General features: G+C 35.1%; 1 pseudogene; it reads left to right on the top strand.

The window, feature by feature from the left end:
• The first annotated feature begins 16,621 nt into the window (after positions 1 to 16,621).
• Positions 16,622 to 18,064, top strand: LOC143663557 (phosphatidylinositol 4,5-bisphosphate 3-kinase catalytic subunit beta isoform pseudogene; annotated as a pseudogene).
• Positions 18,065 to 20,518: the final 2,454 nt, after the last annotated feature.

Below are 20,518 nucleotides of genomic sequence, written 5' to 3'. Positions count from 1 at the left end.
GTCTATAGATAGGTTAAACTTCTCCACTACCCACATAAGCTTCACAAGAGTAAGCCTCAAAATCAAGAGCTTGGCCTATTGATTTGGGTGTCTGTTCCAGTTTGCTAGCTGCTGGAATGCAACACACCAGAAATGGATTGGCTTTTAATAAAAGGGGATTTATTTTGTTAGTTCTTCAGAGGAAAGGCAGCTAACATTCAACTGAGGTTCTTGCTTATGTGGGAAGGCACAGAATGATCTATGCTGGCCTTCTCTCCAGGCCTCTGGGTTCCAGCAACTTTCCCTGGGGTGATTTCTTTCTGCATCGCCAAAGGCCTGGGCTGAGCTGCGAGTGCTGAGATGAGGTATGCTGAGCTGCTTTGGCTGTGCTACATTGTGCTCTCTCATTTAAGCATCAGTCAATTAAGTCAAACATCGTTCATTACAGCAGGCACACCTCCTAGCTGACTGAGATGTAATTAGCAACAGATGAGGTTCATGTACCATTGGCTCATGTCCACAGCAACAGAACTAGGTGCCTTCACCTGGCCAAGTTGATAACTGAATCTAACTACCACAGTGTCCCTAAAGTTCGACACTGTATCAGGGGATTTCCTAATGGTAAAGTTTAACAATTCCACACTTTCTCCTATCCCTCAAGGGAAATGTTGAGGATAAGCAAATTTATACTTTTATGTTTAGGGAAAATTTTTTCAGAATTGCTATTGTGCTAATGAGTGTAAATTGATTTATTTATGACCAGATGGTCCCTGGGCCAGATAAGTCCTGAAACCTAGAGGGCCTAGGCTCTCTAGAACATCAGATAGTTCCATCTCCATAACTTATATTATTGACAGACCCTTCCAACATGAAAAAGTTAGAATGACCATATCCCAAACACCCTTAAAAAGAGGAATAGAAAGATCAAAGTAAATCATGGAGTTATACAGAGAAGATAGGACTTAACGAATGTGATTACTGAATCATTAAAGTGACATCTCTTTTGGTTTCCAATATCTTAGAGCAGCTATAAGTAAAAGCCTAAAATTGTGGAATTGTTATCCATGTCAGACTCTGAAATATGTTCTACAACTAATTGTGGTACTTTGCACTTTGAAATGTATTGCTTTTTTGCTTATATGTCATTTTTCACACACAAAAAGAAAAAAATGCAATTGTAGTGATAAAAAATACTTAAGCCTTCTAGCTTCCTATATTCTGGAGCAGCTGGAAGGAAAAATCTGAGAGAATTTTATGGTAGCCCTCAATAAACTCTGGGATCTGTCCTGTAACTATTTGTTGAAGAGTGTTTTGAAAACTATTGCTTTTTTATTTCTTTGCTTTGTATATATGTTATACTATACAATAAAAAAGTTAAGATAAAAAATCTAAATGCAGGACCCCAGCCTTAGATCTAATGCTCTCCTGACCCACATTGTAGTCACAATGAAAGCATTTTATATTTCATTTCATTTCGTTTGTAATGAAGGAGTGTTTGAAGGAATATCTCAATAGAGATATAGCTTTGTGCACAAAGTAAGCATACATAATTACTTTTCTAATAAAGAGATGAGACATCAATTACTAACTAGATATTGAACATTTTATTGAGATATAAGAATTGTGATTCTAAGTAATGTTGCAGAAGAATTAATATCTCAAAATACAAGATACCAATATTAAAGAAATATATGTCAAAATTACACTGTCATAGGGTGGACCACCACGGTGGCTCAGTGGCAGAGTTCTTGCCTGCTATGTCAGAGACCAGGGTTCAATTTCCAGTGCCTACCCATGCAAAAAAAAAATTACACTGTCATAATTATCAAATAAAATTAATTCCATAATAAATATCAACACATGCGAATTTTAAGGATTAAATTGTTAATTCTAACCATATAGAAAGATTAATAAATTACAATCTTTAGTTTACTTTACAATGTATCTGAATCACCAGATCAGATTGTTAAATAAGAGGACCCTGGACCTGCCTCATAAAACTCTGGTTCTGGTAGAGTCCAGCAATCTACGATATAACAAGATCCTTAACTCCTCTTATATACATCAATTATTGAGATTCATTCTGTTAAATTAAGCCAACCTTATAGCAGTAATATAAAAACATTTTTTTCTGGTTTTCAATATGGTTATTTAGAAAATTAACATTTTTATAATTAAAATGTTGGATGTCTAGAAGATAGTCATTATTTAATTACAACATAGCTTCCTCATAACTATAATCTGTACTCCTAATTAATTAAAAACACAGACTAGATTCTTAATCTAATCACACTCATGATGTTCTTTAGAGACTATCTGACAGAACACACTAGATTTGAATCTTAAAGCTGCATTTCTAAATATTTTGTTTCTGATAAAAACTAAGAACTGTCTTCCCCACACATGCATACATTTCCAAAACATTATACACAATTTCAAATTCTTCACAAACATGTTGAATATAATCCATGGACAGAAACTTAATGATGATTTGTTTCAGTGATAGACAAAGCTGATTTCAAATTCTACTTTTAATTCGTATTAGTTTAGTAAGTTTGGGCATATTTAAATTGCGGATAAATTGCATTGTTCATGAAAAGAGGTTTTTCATGGTCATCAAGAGTTTCAAATAACATGTAAAGTTCTGAAGAAAAGTCCTCAGTAAATGTCTATATCCTTTCACTAGCAGATTGTGATTCCTTTGTGACTCTGGACTTAATTTTCTAGTGATATAGTAGATATTCTAAATTACTTGTATAATTGATCAATTTTAAATTTAGAAAAAACATGTAGATGGTTACATTTGTATGAGATTGCTAAATATTTTGCATTCTATAAACCAAGATTCACTGTTACAAAAATGCCACTTAGTGCAGTAAAAGAGTATTTTAAATTTAGGAATAATTAAATTGAGTGCACGAAGGATTAGATACCTAGTGGTCTTTTCATTAATAGGAATGTTATTACAATTATAAACGGCAACACAGAAATCACCCATAATCCTTTTAGCCAAATGCTGCCTATCCCTGTTGCCTATATTTCTTTGTCTTTTTTTTCACTTTTCCCTCAAATAGAGGAGAGACTGATTCAGATGAGAGATTATTCCCTATATTTACTTATAACTCAAAAAGAAATTTTGTTCTTTTGTGTGTGTGCTGCTTTTCACATTTTGGAGTTTTATCTGTATATGTTTATAAAATTTCTAAAATGGAATAGTAAAAATCCAAGTCATGCACCCTTGGATTCAGATCCCTTATCATTACATATTAAATGTACGACTCCTCATACTTCACTTAAACTCTTTAAGTATCAGATTCTTTTTTAAAAAATTAATTAGGGGATGTCCTGTGGTTACCCCATGGGGTAAAATGTTCAATCTTCCACCAAAACTTTAATTGGAATATAGGAACCGATGAAGCCACACATGCTTCAAAAGGAATGGAAAGATTTTATTATTCACATAATGAGGTTTTCAGGGGAGAGCAGAGTAGGATCTCAAATAGGGCTGTAAATGGCTTTAGAGAACAAGCAGACAGAGGGTTGGGGTTTCATTGTGGTTAGCCATTACTTCCCTGGGAGCGTTAGGCAGGAGGGCCATACCTTGCATGTTTTGATTTGAACTTTCCTCTAGCACCATGGCAGGAGAGCCCAGACCTTCTTATCAGCAACAAGGGAAGAGAAATGCGTGGAATTTGAAAAGTCCTCAGTAGTCAATCATCAGAGATGGAGTTAGACATTTTATTGCAGGTGACTTTCACTTCTGACCGTGGTGAATTACCTGGACTTTTACCTATCATACCACTGTAAACAACTGGAAAAATGGACATAATATATTTAAGACCTATTGTCAAGCTTTAGAAAATAAGCAGCAGAGGCTATCCCCCAGAGAAAGGAAATTGACATTGCCATAGTGCTTAATCCACAGCCTGGTAAAAATGTTTGAAATATACATAGATTTGAAAAATAACCTGTTCAGAATATGTAAAGAACACTTACACGTCAGTATTAAGAAAAGAAACAATCCAGTTAAAATTTGAGCAAAAGATTTGAACATATATTTCACAAAGGAATATATGTGAATGCCAATGAGCAAGTGATAACATATACAGTGCAGCATTATGAGTTAGCAGATTAATGCAAATATTGTATGATCATGCTTATGAGAAATACTTAGAAGAAGCAAACTTCCTGAGGCAGATGACAGTTCATAGGCATGGGGCAATGGGGCAGGATGAATGAGAAGAAGGAGTATCTTAATAAGTGAGTAGATTTTGGTTGAGATGAAGGAAAAGGAGGGGTCATAGACGATGGTGATGGTAACACAATATGTGATTAATTAATACTACTGAATTGTATGCTTAAATAAAGTTAAAATGCAAAATTTTGTGCTCCATTTTGGTTAGTACAATAAAAAGGCAAACACAAAAAATGAGAGATCACTTCACAATGATAAGAATAGCTAAAGTATAAAAAAGAAAACAGAGAGATTATCGCCAAGTATATGGAGGAACTAGAATGCTCATATAATGCATATAGGAGGGAAACATAAAGGAGGGAAACAATTTGGTTGTTTCTTATAAAGATAAATTTCTGTCATAAGGTTCAGCAATTCCTGTCTTAAGTATTTACTCAAAACATACCAATGCAAGCAATCACTTAAAGACTTTTACATGAAGGTTAATAGCAGCTTTGATCATATTAACCCAAACCCAGAAACCATCCAAATGTCTATCAGGTGGATAGATTGACATTTTAGTACATTCATAAAGAGACAATCACACTTTTGCACAAGAAAAAAGAACACACTGTTGATACAGAAAAATCAAAGATGAATCCCCAAAACAACATACTGTGTGAAAGAAGCCAGTCTATATGATTCCATTTATTTGAAATTTTAGAAAAGGCAAATTTTATTCAGAGTGACAGAAAACAGATCAGGCATTATCGATGGCCCGAGGAAAGAGGACTTCTGTGGTAGTTAGATTCAGTTGTCAACTTGGCCAGGTGAAGGCACCTAATTCTGTTGCTGCGGACATGAACCAATGGTACATGAACCTCGTCTGTTGCTGATTACATCTGCAGTCTACTAGGTGTGCCTGCTGTAATTAAGGACGTTTGACTTAATTGGTTGGTGCTTAAATGAGAGACCGCAACCTAGCACAGCCCAAGAAGCTCAGCATACCTCATCTCAGCACTCGCAGCTCAGCCCAGGCCTTTGGAGATGCAGAAAGAAGTCACCCCAGGGAAAGTTGTTGGAACCCAGCTGCCTGGAGAAAAGGGCAGCAGAGACCATCCTGTGCCTTCACACGTAAGAAAGAACTTCAGTTGAAAGTTAGTTGCCTTTCCTCTGAAGAACTAACAAAATAAATCCTCTTTTATTAAAAGCCAGTCATCTCTGGTGTGTGGCGTTCCAGCAGTTAGCAAACTAGAACAATTTCAAATGGGCATGAAGGAACTTTCTGCGGTAAAATAATCTGTATTTGATCATTGCGGTGGTTACATAGGTCTATATATAAAACTTATCAAACTTTATATTTAAATTGTATTAATTTTATTTTTAATATAGTATACCTCAATAAAATTGGTTACAAATTAATTACATTAGCATTTACAGCATAGCATTGATGTGATGGTTAAATCACATAATGTGTGCAAATCTTTTGTCCCAAAATATGTAGCTATTGTAAGTATTCCTTCTCCCTTTCTTCTTCAAATTCAAGGACTGCATGAGCTTTAGCATTAGACAGACGCGTTTTGCTCATTAGTAAGAAGCTGCAAGATTTATCTTCTATATTTTCCTTGTTGTTCACATAAAAATAAAATTAGGCTCCTGAATGAATTGAGAACACAAATACAGATCCATTCCTTAAGAAGAATGTTCAGACATTCTAATGTTTTTTGTTTTTTTTTTTTTGCATAGGCAGGCACCAGGAATCGCACCCGGGTCTCAGCATGGCAGGCGAGAATTCTGCCACCATCGCACTGCCCCTCTAATGTGTTTTTATTAAAATATTTCAAATGAAGGGAACATGCTCATGTAAGTATTTCAAATAATGCAGTTGTAGAAATAGACATGAAAATAATGGGAATATCATAGACACCCAATATGTAACCTAGAGTCAGGTCTCAAAGAAACTGTAAGCTCAGTAGCCTCCGTGTGATGTGTAGTCTAAGGAAACTCTGGAGAGCCGGTCATCTTATCTGTACCTCAGTAACTGGAGTTATTGATTTCCATCCTGATAACTCAAGTCTTTTCCATCTTTGTCAAATTCTGGCTATGAACAGCTACATCCTTTATTTCATTTCAGCTCCTCATGTTTGCTGATACTCACTGCTGTTGCTGACATGTAGCTTTATTATTTGTGGCTTGTTTTGCCATGATTTTTGCACTTTTTTGTGTTTGTTTTTGCTTTTAATTCTCTGGGAAAATGTTTATTTCCTTTCAGTCGCCTTCTTGGATGGTACCTGTTCCATGATCCACTCAGCTATAACTAAAGAGATAATTTGTTTGGAAATTTATACGGTCACCTTTGCATAAAGAACTGCTAAGCTATTGCTTCAGCAGCAGAGTGTGGATGAAGTAGTTTCTTTCTGAAAGAAAATTGTAGTTGTTAAAGGTATCTGAAGAAAAACAAAGTTTCCTCTAATACATCATGATATATTAGTGTAGATACTTCCCTTAAACTCAGCAAAGCAATGATACTTCTACCTGAAGATGGGTATATTATTTGGAATACACCTGGAGATGTGTCTATTGTTTAGAACACGTATATATAGTAATTATATGTGTAATTTTTTAAAAATGAACATATTATGTGAAACAAACTAGAATCACCATTATACATAAGTACTTGAAGTGCTTATGACACAATTTTGCATTTTTATTGGAAAGTTTCCTTAGGCATAAAAAAAAAATGACTCAACTATGAAAAAATTAAAAAAAAAAACAGATTTAAAATACATCAACATTATTACGCAAATTGGCAGTTATCACTTTTAATGCTATATTTTAATGTAATATTTATTAAAATCAAGACGGTAGATTCATTTTATGAATAAATTGCTGTTAAACTCATTAAAAATACAATAATTTACCTCTTATCTAAAAATGCATTTTTGAAGTCCCATTATAGAGTTAGAATTATTGCAATTTCGTAATATAACATTTAAGAAAGCAAAAAACCACTGTAGAGTTAGTCTTTTATTCTCAGATGATTTTTCCCACTAACTTTAGAGATCAATTAATTTTAAAGTTTCAGTATTAGCTGTATAATATTCATAGGTATGATATAGAGAATGCAGTTCTAAACTAAGAAAACATAGTTGTTAATGAGTTTTGCTTTTAGAGTTAGCTTTAACTTTTCAATTTGCAGTTACTTCATACATTTCCCTAATTTAAAAATAATTCATAGATGATTGCACTTTGGCAGCAGCTATATTTGAATAAAACACATATTTGATCAAGGAATACATTCATAAAGAATTGCTACTTAAATTGTATAAGTCACTATCTAGGATATATTAAAGTCTTTAAAAATAATTTTGTTAATTATAAGCTAATTTCTTCTTTAATAAGAAAAAAATGCTATGTAACTTTATGACCCTGAGTTTTGTAACACAACATGTTCAGTGATAAGCAAATCCTTTCCATTCTCTTAGGCCGTAAATCAGACAGTAAGCTCAAATATGTCTAGGAACATGCAAGGGTCATCTCAGCAGCTTTGGGATGGTCCCAAACCATTCATCTTTTTGAACCTTCAAGGGCCTGCGGGATACCCAGGAATTAGGAGTCTGATCTCATGATGCCAAGGGATTAGCATTAGGAACGGCAGGCCAGTGGCACAGGACACTGGGCACTGGTACTGAAATCTGCCTTTTTCTCTTCTGTCTCCTCCTTAGAAATGGGTGGGGCTTCCAGCAAGTTGGAATAATCTTCCCACCACAGAACTGAAAAAAGAAGAGCTTATTTTCTACTGTCATACTACTATCTGGCTATAATGTTGCCTAAAGAATGGCCAGTGTTGGCTCACAAATGAGACAGTTAGTTATAACCATATCCTACAGTTAAATCTCTTTTGGAAAAAGGAGAAAAAGTAGAAAGAAATTCCTTATGACTTTTTTGGACTTTATTTCAGAATAAATCCATGAAGGGCTCTTGCGCATTATACTATGCCCAGGAGGACTCTCAGGGGCTTCTACCTCATTACATTTCCACATGAGAGAAGGCAATTATTTCAAGTAATCTTATCTTAATTACTCCTCCCCACCATAATCCTGTCCCCAAACCTAAAATCCTCCTAGTCCCCCTAATGCTTAGGCTGTGGCCCCCTCAAAACTATCTTCACCTCCACACTACTCTAGCCTAGCAAACCATTCTCACGGTGGTGTTCCAATCATCCTCCAGGGTAAAAAAAAAGAAAAAAGATAGTATGCTTTCCATTCAGGAAGTAACAAATGGAAACTTGGAAATTATCCGTGTTCATGTTAAAACCAATTTTTATGATCATGCTGCTCTCACTATAAGAGGGAAACTCCAAAAACTGGCCTCTGGTCCACAAACCATATGAATGATTCAATAAATGCTGCTTTTTGTAACTGGGACACAACTGCAGAGTAGAAAAAGGTAAGAAAAGACAGGACAAAGCTCAGCTCATAGCACTTGCCATGAATGATAAGCAGTCATCTTGAGGTCACAAAGGGCACAAGCCATCTGGATCCTGCCATCAGTGCAGAAAACTGGAAAACTAGATGTTGTTCTAGTGTCTGTAAAGATTCTGAAAGCCTCCAGGAGTGCACTGAATCCTAAAGGAAGACAAGCCCTCCCAAAGACCTTAGTGATTGGCCCCATGGAAGACTGAGGAGGCGTGGGGCTGCTAACAGCTCCCTAGACATCACCAAGGAATGTGGATTTCAACAAGCCCCAGGTGACCGTCAATGCGGCAGGTAAGATGATATTTTAATTAATGCTAGAGCCACTTACTTTAATTTGACCTATCACTCAAGCTCATTACCCTCACAAGCCTGTCCCATAGTAGAGGTAGATTGCTCAGCTTCTTCTCTGGCAAAATAGTAGCTATACTTTTAAATTATCAGTTCTTAGTAGTACCAAAATTCCCCCACTCCTTCGAAAAAGATCTTTTTTCTCCCTGGGGACCACCCTAATACTAATAAACCCAGCTAGTGTTCACCTCCTTATTTACCCTAAAGTCCCTTCTAAATTGAGGCCTCATAGCATCCCAGAAAAGATCTTTAAGCAAATAAACCATCTATAGAAAATAAACCTAACCCAAGGTTAGCCTAAAAATGACCCCTAATTGCATTCAAGTTTTCAGTCCTAAATCTTATAAATTCATTTTTGTATCGCTCTTTACATAATTCTCAATACCTGTTTTTTGTTTTAGTTTTGTTTAGTTTTTTTAACATGGGCAGGCACACGGAATCAAACCTGGGTGTCCAGTATGGCATGTGAGAACACTGCCTGTGGAGCCACCATGGCCCGCCCAATACCTGTTTGTTTTTAAATGGCAAAAACCTAAAAAAAAATCTACATTCTACTTAAACTGTGCTGCCCCTATGGTTTTAAAATCTCTATATCTTTAAAAATATCTTAGCAGTGGACTTTACTAGCCTCCAACTGCTTCAAAGTACAGTCCTTTAATATGTTGGCTTTGTGAGCTAACATATTCCTAATATCATTGCTAACTGGGTGAATATGGAAAGTTATTGAACAGTTTTAGAAAGTAAATTTTATAGTCATTACTAACAAGAAACCCTAAGTAAATATAGAAAATTGCAGAAAGTTTAAGTTTTAGATGGATGTGCAAAGTTTTGGAAAGTTTTTAAAAAGTAAGTTCTGTTTACAATCATTTCTAACTATAAAAAGTTTTAGAAAGTTATAAAAATATATTGTCTGTCAAAGCCAATGCTACTCTGATTCAAACTTCTCTTAATGAAAAGTTAAACTGCTTTTAATGAAAGGTTATAAAAAAGTTTTCCTTAACCATCTGAGCATTCTGTCTAAAAAACAAAAAATTTATACCATATGAAAATGATATCCTTGTTAATATCTTGTCTTTCAGAAACAAATTTTCTCACTCTTAGAAGAAAACTGTTACAAAAGATTTGTTCTTTCACCTTGTAAAAGGAAGGTGCTAAAATAGTTTGGCATATTACATAAAATGTTTTAAAATATTATAATGATTTTTAAAATGTTCTATCCTTCTATTAGCTAAATTTGCATGGGTAAATTATTATTCATACATTTAAAACTAATTTAAAATTTCTAAATACTTGAGAATATTCTCATTGTCTGTTGTATTCTAATACTTATCTGTATTACAACCAGATTTGCTTGCCAGTTGACCTACTGTACTCTAAAACTTCTCTAAAAGTATAGATGGTCAGCTATAAGTCAACACTTCATCTTCAACAGTAAGTACTTTAAAGAAAAACAAGGCAAATAATCTATTTATGCTCTACCTGTTAATTAATTAACAGCTCTAGTTAATTTATAGCTCTAGTTAATTTATAGAAGCTCTAGTTAATTTATAGAAGTCAAACAAAACAAAAGTTCTGCCATAGTTTGTAATTAATAACTCTAATATAAAATTGTCAAATGTTTTTATTTCTGAAAGTAAATTTATTTAAAGTGCTTATAAAAATTAAAGTCTAGAGTGTACATTTTTACAGCAATCACATTTACTTCTAAGCTTTAACTGTTATTTTTAAATTTTGAAATACTTTGCTCTTTATATAACCTAATAATTCCTAGAACTATTATCTGTGTAATACCCAAGATTCAGAGTTAAAGTTCTCCAGCTCTGAAAATCAACATCGCTCCATCTAGCAGTATGTAAATGATGCTGATCTAATTAAAAATAATACAAATATAGTATTGTCTATATTCTAAAACTATGAAACTTCCCCACCTTGGGAAGTAATTCTATTCTCTTAAGAGGACTCCAATTTAACAATGCAAAACTCTACCCCAAGAAACTAACTTAGAAAACCAAACCAGTTGCTGTCACCTGAGTGCTAGCACTAGGAAATGACAAAGGGCTGTGCCTTTTTACACATGCCTTCATGTTCACTGAGCAATGTAAAAAAATAAAAATAAAAAGCAAGCTTTCTCCCAATTAAACACTACCAAGAGATACTCAATTTATTAAACTCCATGCTCTTATCAACAAAATATAGCAGTAATTCATTGTCCTGGCCATTAGAAAAATAATGCTAACATCTCTCGAGGGAATAACTAGGCTGACACAGTAGCCAAAGCTGCAACCCAATCAATCAAGCCCCTTCTAAACCTTATTCCTGCACCCTATAACTTAGCACATGTGCCCTCTTATTCGTCATTTACACAAGAATAGACCTCCCAGCTAAAATTCAATTTAAAAAATGGTCATTTCCTTCCTTCTTCCCCAATCTCACTTGGCTAATGCATCTTCTAAACCGATTCACTTCTATCCTCTTCTTGCATTTTAAAGTTTCAGCCCTTGCATTTTAAAATTTCTCACTAAGTTGATTTTTTCCAGACTAGAAGCCCTTCACCCCAACCAATGCTGATGTGGAGATTTTAAGCTGTTCTGACTGACCACTTCTCCAGACTCCTCACTTCTCAACTTAAATAAGATAGCCAGAGAGGTCTGTGTCCCATTAGGAAGGCCTACACCTGCTGGTAAGCCAGAAGCACCTACAACAGACAGGCTACTGTCCCTCAGCACTCCTTATGGTTAAGGGGTGAGAACTTTCTGAGGGGAAGTTTGAAGCAGGCTAGAAGAGGGAGAGAGGGGAGAGAGAAAACCAATGAAGTCCTTGAACATGGACAATTAATCAAAGTGAAGAAGGTGTTATGTCTGACACAGGAACCATGCCAAGATACCTTGCCTGGGGCTACCCATTTATGGGAAAACACCCGCAGCAGCTGCCCCATCTGGAATTAAAGGATCTCCACCTGAGTGAGACATCTACAGCGAAAGGTGGAACCAAAGGACCCCCACCTGAGTGAGTGATGCATGGAGAAGGGTCAAACCAACTGACCCACCCAAATTGACTATCTCCCACTAGGCACAACCCTGGTGAGAAGGGAAGGGGAGGGAAGTAAGTAAAGAAAAGCAGTAAGAAGATGGTCCCAAAGCAGATGGTTACAATGTTAGGGGCCTTTCGCCCTCCATCTTTCTCCACTTGTGGGAGTGCCCACATCCTCCTTTTCTCTGCATGTACTTAATGTCTTACCTACTTGCCCTATTTGTGCTGTGTCTCTAAATTCTTTCTTACAGCATAGACAAGAACCTAGGAAAACAAAATCCAGTGACCGTACTTCTCTATAGAGCAAAAGGAAGATGTAATAAAAACAACAAACCTCATAAATTAACAATTTTTAATAAATTACAATGATTTTTTGGCATTTTCCTTATTGTTATTATTACTGCTTTCCTGAAATGGTGATCTTATTACAGTTTTCTATTTTTATCTTTGAACTTACAACTCAGAGATAATCAAAAACATCTCTTTTCAAAACCTGGGGGTGATCTTCAAAGGGTAAATCTACTCATATATCCTCTACTCCTTGCATAATAAGACTTTTCAAAAATAGAGTAGAAAATTATAATATCTTGATTTCAGTCTTTAAATGCTAATTCCATGTAAAAAATGACTGTTTTCAGAATATCATGTAATGCCATGAAGAAATGACATTATAAAAGAACAATGCAATCCTGTCAAATAGACAAAGGAATATACACGAAGAGACTGACATGGGCCAAAGATAGGGCATTTGATAATAAAAATAGTAATGATTATAACTGATGGAAATCAATGAAAATATTAAAATCATAATTTCGTGATAAAGAGAGAAAGAAAAACTAAGTAAAAAAGAAAAAAAAAAGAAAGAGAGAAAGAATGCCCCAAGTTAGAGGGCAAGAGGCCTTGGAACCTTGCCTTGGGACCATCTGCTTTTCATTGCCTTGCTTCACTTATTTCCCTTCCCCTTTCTTCTCCCTAGGGTGATGCCTGATGGGAGAAAGTCCATTTGGGTGGGTCAGTTGGTTCCACCCTTTTCCAAGGATGACTCACTCAGGTGTGGGTCCTTTGGTACCAGATGGGTTAGCTGGATGTTTATTTACAAGCCTTTTATGTTTAAAAGCTTTTAAAAATAAAATATTGCAAATAATGTAAGAGAAGGTTGGAGAGGAAAGTGAAGCAATATATACAATGCCATATGGATCATATTCAAAATTTTTCATATTTAAATATTTTAAATATTCTCATTGATATTGCATTGTCATTACATCTAAGACTTCTCAGTGATGAGACAGAAAAAAATATTTTTGTAAAGAAAAAAATACCAAGAATAAAACATATGTTTCAAAGGTTTAAAAAAAAAAGAGTAGCTTATTTCATAATATATTTGCATATATAGTTCCTATTCCACTGAAAATGCCTGATGATAAAACCATTAGCATAGTTATTTATTCACTTTATTTTGGATATATAATAAAGTTTCAAAATAATAATGCCAATATTAATAAGAAAACGAAACCAATATCCAAACCAAAAGAGTTTAAAATCAATTGTTCTATTTTATCTTGGATTATATTACATTACAGCTGGAAATAATATTAAAATATTTTAAATATTAAAATATTACATCAAAATAAGTAAAAGTATTAAATATTTTCTAAAATAGCAAGTTCACTTGAAATAGTTATTTGTTTTCTCTCACCATTCAATATACAATTAAATTTGCTCCTTTTATTTTTTCAGATTTTAGTATTTCCATTATTTATCTACTGCACTGAAAATGTAAGACTATTGCTTGATTCTAAAGTCATAATTCTAAAGGTAAGTATTTTTAGAGATATTAACTTCCATTAAAGGAACATATATGGGCAATTATATTTCAATCCCTCACTCTATACCTTCCCTCCCCATAATGCATTTGCTTTTTATTGATTTTGGTTTCTCCTAAATCATCTTATAAAATATTGGTAAACAATATATATTTATATATTTACTTCATCCATTTTTTACTCAAAAATAGCATATTATGCATGTTTGTATATGCATAGCTCTCCTCCTTGATTTTTTTTTTTTTTTACATTTACCAAATATTATGGAAATAACTCCACATTTTTGCCTGGAGAAAACATAGAGGTTCTTCATTTGTTTTTATAGCTACTATAATGAATCATTGTGTGCGCATATCATGGTTTATTCGATCAATACACAATTGAAAGCCATTTAGTCCTTTCCAGTCTCGCAATTAATATAATCCTTTATGCATACATCATTTTACAATTTATTAGTCCACAAATGAGATTGAACCCTAGAAAGGAACTGGTATGTCGAAGTTTCAGTTCATATGTGCTTTTGTCAGATATACCTATTTCTGTGTCTGTAATAGCTGCACCCATTTGCATAGCCTCCAGCCTGAGAGTGATTACTCCCAGTCTCAAAAAGGCATATGCTGTTAAACTTTTGGATTTTTGCCTAGATTCAGTTTATAAAACTAAACTGAAAATGAGATCTCAGTTTAGTTTTAAATTGTTTTTCCATTTACATAAATGAGATTGAGTATTTTTGATAAGTTTTAAGAGACATAAAACACATCCATTTCTGTTTTCTGCAAACTGTTCTGTCAGTTTGTTCTAGCAACAATCCATCAGATTGTGGTGTTTTTTTCTTAATTGACTTTTGGAGCATTTTGTATATCAAAGCTCTTATTCTTTTGTCTGTGATATAACTTGCAAAGACACACGCTATATTGGTTTATTAATGCTGCCAGAAATGCAATATACCAGAAATTGGTTGCCTTTTATAAAGGGAATTTCTTAAGTGACAATTTTACAGTTCTAAGGCAATAAAAACTATAGGTATCTAGATAAAGATACTCGACTCAAGAAAGGGCTGATGATGTTTGGGGTTTCCCTGTCAGCTGGAAGTCTTTGTGGCATTGCCTGCTAGCTTTCTCTCCTGGCTTCTCACTTCAAATGGCTTCCCTCGGGGCATTTTCTTTCTGCATCTCCAAAGGTCTCTCCGTGTCAACTCTGAAGCTTTTTCCAAAATAGTTCTTTTTTTTAAGGACTCCAGTAAGTGGATTAAAACTCACCTTGATTGGGCAGAGATGCATGTCCATGGAAACCACCTAATCAAAAGATACTGCCCACAATTAGGTGGGTCACTTCTCCATGAAAATGATGATAAAGATCCCACCCAACAATATTGAATTAGGATTAAATAGCATGGCTTTTCTGGGGTACAACACTTTCAAACCCACATGCACACTTATACACATATGTGCACAATGTGCCCAGCCTTCCAGTGGATCTTTCTTTAAAGCCATCAAGTTTAATTGATCAGGATTTTGAGACATGGTTATGAAGCTTTATTCACTTCTACAAAATAAAACAATGAAGAACAAATTTTGTACAAGAAATTTTGTGGTTTCACTTTTTACATTTTGATATTTTTAATATTTTTAATTTATCATGGTAAATAGTAGGATATATGGATCTAACAAACTAACACAGAGATCTGTAACTGAACAGAAACAAATATACACATATTAACTTCCCCCTTCTCTTTTCTTCCTTTCTTCTTTTTCTCTTTTCTCCCCTTCTCTTTTCTTCCCTTTATTCTTTCCCTTCCCTTTTCTTCCCTTTCTTCTTCCATCCCTTACAATATTCCTCCCTTCTTTTGCTGTTTATTTCTCATTTTCTTTCAGAAAATATTATGGTGATAGATAAGAATACTGTAAACTAATAGCTCAAATAACAACTAAGGCCAAGGAAGGAAACCAAACAAATTCCAAAAATACATTTAATTGGAAATATTGGGCAGAAATTTCATATGTGACTGGTTGGATCAAATTAATTAAGATCACAGAACTAATAAGTGGTAAAACTGAATTTAAATGTGTCATTCATCACAATTCCCAAAAATGTCATGATCTCCAGTATGAATATCCAATTGATGTAATCTCAAAACAGATGACTGAGGACAAATTCTATAATACAAAAATGGCATTTCTGGTGGATGAAAGCATCATGTACTCCACAATATTATCTTGCAAAAAGTTGCCCTATGCAGTTTGGAAGTATTCCCCTTATACAGATTAGTTCCCTCAGTGTAATAGTCAAATGAGATTTTCTTTCAACTCATAGAGCTGTGTTAGATTTAAACTTCCAATTAAGCTATAACAAAATTGATTCACAAATGCATTAAACCAACATACACTCATATTTGTTTTTCTTTAGTATTTTGTTCACAAGTAAACCAAGAGAGCTTGGGTCTAATGACCAAAGAAGTGGGTTAACATAAAATTTTCAAGGATGGGCCATGGCAGTGGGCAGCAGATGGGTGTAGTGTGCCTAAGAGCAGGCATGAGGCAGGAGCAGGGCAGGTGGAGGTGGGGGATGGGGAGTGGTGACCGAGAGAGCTGGGGATGGGGATGCCCAAACCAGGGGGTGAGGTAGCTGGTGCTGCTAACCCAACACCCAGAGCCTGGAGTGAACAGGGGCAGGGCACCTGGCAGTGTATCTTCTTAATCTGAAAAAAGTCTTACATGAAGAAGTAATGCCATCTGTTTTCCTAAATGAATGAAATGGGGGCCAGCATTTTGAGGACCCCATTGTTATGAATGGGCTTCAACTTCATAATGGCTCCTCCTATGTCAGACACATGTGACATCTGGGCAGTGGATTCACAGATCACATCTGCTGGTTCAACACCTGTGGATTTCCTTTTGCCTATGGGGTTATATATCCAGTTTGAGGTACCTCAAGAAGCTACCATCTCTCATATGAAGCAGATGCTATGGAAACCAGTTAACGATTACCCAATGTTTAACCTCCTTATGGACTGACTCCTATAGGTTTGCAGGTATGAATCAAACTGCTGTTATGAGGAACTAGAAGATGAAACAAGAAGACTCTGTGATGTCAGACCTTTTCTTCCAGTTCTCAAACTAGTGACAAGAAGTTATGATCCAAGGGAGAAATTGGACTCAAAAATTGGTGTCATTATATGAACAGGACTGCATGACTTTGATGCCTTGAAAGATCCTAAAGTGAATGAATTCTGAAGAAAATACTCAAATTCAGTGAGGGAAAGATTCAGTCACTTCTGGGATTATTTTGGATGGACTGACTAAAACAAACTTATCTACCACAGCATGACCCATCCATCCTTGAAAACATAGAAGATAAAATTTATGGAGGAAAGCTCATTGTGAATGTTCATTTTGAAAATTGTCAGGATGTGTTTAATACAAATCCTATCAAAATAAAGGAATTGGCAATTCAAAAATGTTTGACTATTCAGAGAAAAAAAAACAAACAAATGTGAAGTTAGCCCCTATGACAAAGTATTGCAAGTCAGTGGGAGAGAGTAGAATATGTGTTTGGTGATTATCCACTAATTCAGTTCCAATATATCCAAAACTGTGTGATGAGCAGTATTCTGGAACATTTTACACTTGTGGAATGCTACAAGATCAAGACGTATGAACAGAAAATGATTGTCATAGAGACTGCCATCTATTGAAATTCAACTAACCTTCCTCTTTCCTTACCACCACAGAAAACATGAATTATTTCTCATGTTTGGGAAAATAATCATCCTTTCCAAATTGACTTGGTTAATGGAAATAAACTTAACACAGTTGAAACTGTAAAAGTACACATCAGGACTCAGAGATATCAGGAAAAAAATGATCACATTTAGAATGAACCCTTGGAATTTGATATTAATATATGTGACCTTCTAAGAATAATTCAATTATATTTTGCTGTTTATACAGTTAAAGTGAATACAAACATAAAAAATGGAAATGAAGAAATCAACTAAAACTATTAATCCCTCTAAATATCAGACCATCAGGAAAGCTGGAAAAGTGGTAATGATACACTAACTTCTGAAAAAGTTTTAATATAAGGATATAATTTTAAGACTCTTTGAAATAATAATTGATTAATATTAATTAAATTAACACATATATAAAAAGAGAAAATGATCATGTTAGGAGTAACCGAGGGAAAAAAATAGTCGTTTAAAAATTACTTAATGATTTTTTTGTTGCCAAGAAGATATCTGACCACAATTTGCTCTTTCAGTAAATCAATCATTTAAATTTTTTTTTTTTTTTTTTTTAAAGGAAAGACAGAGAGAAGGAAGGAAGGATAGAAGTAAGGAAGGAAGGAAGAAAGGGAAACATTTTTAAACATTTTCTTGTTTTATTGTATTCTGTTTCTCCGTTTTTGTTACATGGGCTGGGGCCGGGAATCGAACCGAGGTCCTCCGGCATAGCAGGCAAGCACTTTGCCCGCTGAGCCACCGCGGCCCGCCCTCATTTAAATTTTAATTAGAATACTAATAGAGCTATGAGTATTATACGTTATTGCAACAAATTCAGGTTCACAGGAAAGTACTTTAATCAGAAGATTCTGTTCATAATTCAAACATTGTATTATTGCCAAATCATCAAGCTGGTACAAAGATGAATTAAAATAAAACTGCTTCTGATGAAGGAAAAAATATTGCCTCACTCAGCAAGACAAATTAGTTTCCTTTTATGCCTTTGTAAATGCATGTGAAGGTTAAGGGATTGTAAAATAGTTAAAGACTCAAACATTTCTATAAATTGTTTCCTGTGTGTGAAAATAATAAATTAAAAAATGTTCATTTTTTATGGTGGTCATTGAAGTTTCTTCCTATAGTTCAATTATTCAGTGAAATTGTCTCTGTGGTAAATTGCAAAGGGCAATGTTTATGAAATAATCATTTATGGACCAGCACAGTTATTTAATATGATAATTTTAAACATATTTTTATAGATTCAGTAGATTTCCTTAATATTAAATAGTCTGTGAGCATGGACTGATACATGATGGTATTTTATTTATATATAGATGTAAAGAGATATTTCTGGGATTGAATCATGTACCTAACAAAAGGTATGGTCAAGTCTTAATCCATATTCCTGTGGGTGTAAAATCATTTGTAAATAGGGACATCTGGATAAATATTAGTTAAGGTGGACTCATTTGTGAATAGGATCTTCAAAGATGCTATTTAGATAAGGCCAGGTTGGATCAGAGTGGGCCTTAACAGAGTTTATGCCTAAACTCCTTTTAAGAGGAGGAAACACAGACAAAGACAGAGATGATGCAATAGTAGGAACAGAGGTCAGTAGAAGCAAAAAGTATAAGAAAGCAGAAAAACAAAGATATTCATGTAATGGACTATTGCCATTGCAAAAATGCTACAAATTATGAAGAATTCATGGCCTTGCCAGCATCTTTATCTTAGTTTTCCGGGCTGCTAAGAAAATACCACCCAATGGATTGTCTAAAATAACAGTGGTAAGTTGGTTTGCAGTTTTGAGGCTAGAAGTGGTCTAAAATCAAGATCATATTCAGAAAGTTTGCTTTTACCTAGAATCTGTAGCATTTTTGTGGTGCTGGTTGCTGGCAATCCTTGGGGTCCATGGTTTGTATCTCTGCCTCTTGTTACAATGCTGTGTCTGAGGCAGGTACAAGCTCAAGCAGGGCATTATACGTTAAATTTCAATGTATGAGGATCAGCTATGGATCAGTGCTCTGCATTCTGACCTTGCCAGATTGGCAGTCCCATATTTCCAAGTGATGGGGGTAGCTATCATGTTCTCCTTGAACACTGGAACCTCAGCCCCACACTCTCTTTCAGCACTTGGATGGCAGTTAAATTCTCCCAGCACATTGTGGAAGAAGGCCTGCCCCCTGCAAAAAGCAGAACAGAAATTCTGTTCTACCCATAAGCTTAGATGCATGAACATTCCAGGATAGCAATGTCCTGCTCATACAAAATCCTCATAAATCTTGTTGGTTTTGAATGTAGTTCAGTAGGATCCAAGTCATCAGGCAAAAGGATCATGCACAGGTTCTTTGTGGATGAATGCATTTCTAATCCTGAATTCCTCTGAGATAGCTGACTGGATCCATGCTCAACCATACTCTCTGTTTTGATTTGTTAAATGCTGCTGGAATGCAATATACCAGGAATGGAATGGCTTTTAAAAGGAGAACTTGCTAGGTCACAAGTCTACAGTTCTAAGGTCATTAAAATATCCAAACTAAGGCATCAAGAGAAAGATATCTTGACTCATGAAAGGCTGATGTCTGTCACATGGAAGGCATGTGGCTGTTTTCTGCTGGCACTTGCTTCCAGCTCTGTTGTTTCCAGCTTCTGATGCCATGGGTTTCCTCTCTAAGTATCTGCTGATCTTCACTTAGCTTCTCTGGGACATAAGTCTGGGTTCTGGTTTGCTTAGTATCTCATGGGAAGGCACATGGTGGCATCTGCTGAGCTCTGCCCATGTCTAAGCATCTGCTCTCTCTCTTGATGCTCTGACTCTAAATGTCTGCATCTCTGTCAGCTCTGAAGCACCTGTCCTCCAAGCATCTGCATCTGATGTATCTGCAAAACGTATCCCTTTTAAAGGTCTCTATCTCTAGTAAACTAATCTAGACCCACTTTAAATGGGTGGAATCACCTCTCT

This window comes from Tamandua tetradactyla, chromosome 19 (assembly GCF_023851605.1).
Source record: "Tamandua tetradactyla isolate mTamTet1 chromosome 19, mTamTet1.pri, whole genome shotgun sequence".
Classification (NCBI taxonomy): Eukaryota; Metazoa; Chordata; class Mammalia; order Pilosa; family Myrmecophagidae; genus Tamandua; species Tamandua tetradactyla.
Note: the sequence above shows the minus strand (reverse complement) of the source record. Positions and strands in the feature narration are given on the sequence as shown.